The sequence below is a fragment of the Olea europaea genome, unplaced genomic scaffold (assembly GCF_002742605.1).
Source record: "Olea europaea var. sylvestris unplaced genomic scaffold, O_europaea_v1 scaffold17983, whole genome shotgun sequence".
NCBI classification, from domain to species: domain Eukaryota; kingdom Viridiplantae; phylum Streptophyta; class Magnoliopsida; order Lamiales; family Oleaceae; genus Olea; species Olea europaea.
In genome coordinates this window covers 1-2,196 of record NW_019235724.1, presented here as the reverse complement: position 1 = coordinate 2,196, position 2,196 = coordinate 1, and the positions used below count along the sequence as shown (strand labels likewise).

Genomic DNA, 2,196 nt, shown 5'->3' with positions numbered 1-2,196 from the left:
ATGCTGTGGACGCAGAAATCAGGATGTTAAAATGAATGTATTTCCTCAGTGGAGTAAACTAAGAAATGAGTGTATAGTCTATACCTCAACAAATAGAGGTGACAATAGAGGATGAAATAAAGAATGGAGATCTAGATGGTTGGATAAATCTTTAATTTATAGAATCTATGATCTACAAGGCTAAACAGTGGAGATCAAATTTAACGTGGCTTGAGACAAAATATTGATTTCCTTGAACCTCTGGACTGAATGGTGTATTATGTATGGGTATTTTGTGTGATGAGAAGACACCTATGAAGTTAAAAGGAAAGTTCTATAGATTGCTCTAAAATATGTGGACTTCCTCACTTGAAAAATACTAAAGAATTATGCAAATGACAAATTTAAGTTCAGTCATAGACTTTAAAAACCAACGATACCAAAGTCATTACCAAAATCAAATATGTCCAAACATTGATGCTAACTTTGAACTTGTTTAAATTAATGGTATCCACTCTGGCAATTTATTAAGCTTGGTGAAAAAGAAAATAGAAATAGGACTATTATGGGAAAAGGCAATATGGCAAAGACAATAATCACCCGTCTTTTTCTATACTTGTTGATGCATCAGTCACTGTGTTTGTAACATAGTAGTCACGCACTGTGTACTAGATGTTGCTTAAAGAGATCGTAACAGTACTTAAATTGCCAATGAAGAACCAAAACATTGTCAATTATGCTTGTACAGACCAAGAACCTCAGGAGGAAATAAATATCATTCATATCTATATATAATAGCATGTATGAATTGCAGAGCATGTATTGGGTGCAATCTCAAAAGCTATGCACAAAATGCACTTTGCACACAACAAACTTTTGGAGCTAAATCCAGAATGACAACCATATTGTTCTGTGGATCTTGTCAAATTTAAAGAAAACTGAAGAGCATTTATAGTGCAAAATAAAACTGAAAAGTATTCAAGATAGAGCCTTAATGTTATTGGTCAGATTGGTACATGGGGGCCTTAAAGATATGAATTAGACGATTGGAAATGAAGGTGATATAGTATCACCCTGGTCATTTTCAATGAACAGTTCATGAATATCTTCATCAATTGCTAACACCATAATCCGTGCCTTCCATTTCTTTATATATATATAATCTACTTCCAAATTGAATGGTTTGGATAAATTTGTCTATTATCGTTATTCATATCGTCATTCATATCGTCTTAATCATTACCTATCAAAGAAAAAATATCGTTTTAATCGTCATTTGATAGCTAACTTTGTGTGGAACAGCAAAGAGACATTGCCTGGAGGATTGTCGGTCAACAAGAAAAGGGCTGAGAGAGGTCTTTCACAACTGAAGGTTTATCTATACAGACTGCATGAATGACTTGTTATGATAGTAAAAGGGAAAATTGCAGCATTAGTCCCCAACCTATTGCTTGATTAGATAGTTGGTCCTTAACTCAAATTCAAACGATAAAACCGTCAAAAATTTTGTTTAAATCATCTTGTGGAACTCACACCTCCAACTTTATGTAATTAGGTTTTGTTTTCTAACTTGGCCTGGTGCCTATAAATTTGAAGTGAGGCACATTTCCATGAGGTCACATGATACGATTTAACAAGGATTTGGAAGCTTTTTGTTGTTGAGGACTAAGCCCTTGTTTGACATCCTTAAAATTTTAAAAACATAGTTTTGAATAGTATTTTTTGGAGGTGTGGTTAAAAAGTAGGGAAAAGTTTTGGGTTTACGTTTAGAATTTTATATTGTGTGAATATATGGTTAAAAATAAGTATGAGAAATAAATAAAGTAAAGGATGTCAAACAGGGGCTAATTGTGCGACTAAAGTGGAGGGTTGACTACCAACTTGCTACTCGGGGGCGGGTAAATGTTTTCATGTTAAGAATGTCCGCTCTATAGAAATGCTCAATATTTGATGTCTGTGCTATGTAGATAGAAGTTGTAGATTTAGTCCCTGGGAATTCTAGTGGAGAGAAAATGAGTTCGACATCATTGAGGAGGCTTGAAGCCGAGAAGCTCAGCAAGGTTCATCTAGAAGGTCAGGTTTAATTTTGATCGATGGAACTGTATATCGAAATTTACTTTTCTTAGACGTGTCAGAGGAAATCAGTAATTTGACATGATTGATTTGAAAGATGTTATAGAAGAAATAGAGTGCACCTGTTTGTCTCATAAACCACGT

At 34.2% G+C, this 2,196-nt stretch overlaps 1 long non-coding RNA gene across 1 annotated transcript; it reads left to right on the top strand.

Annotated features, from left to right (window-relative positions):
* The first annotated feature begins 6 nt into the window (after window positions 1-6).
* On the top strand, window positions 7-2,190 carry LOC111378266. The gene is made up of 2 exons (XR_002699831.1): window positions 7-1,351; window positions 1,947-2,190. It is a non-coding gene; the product is annotated as an uncharacterized LOC111378266 (long non-coding RNA).
* Window positions 2,191-2,196: the final 6 nt, after the last annotated feature.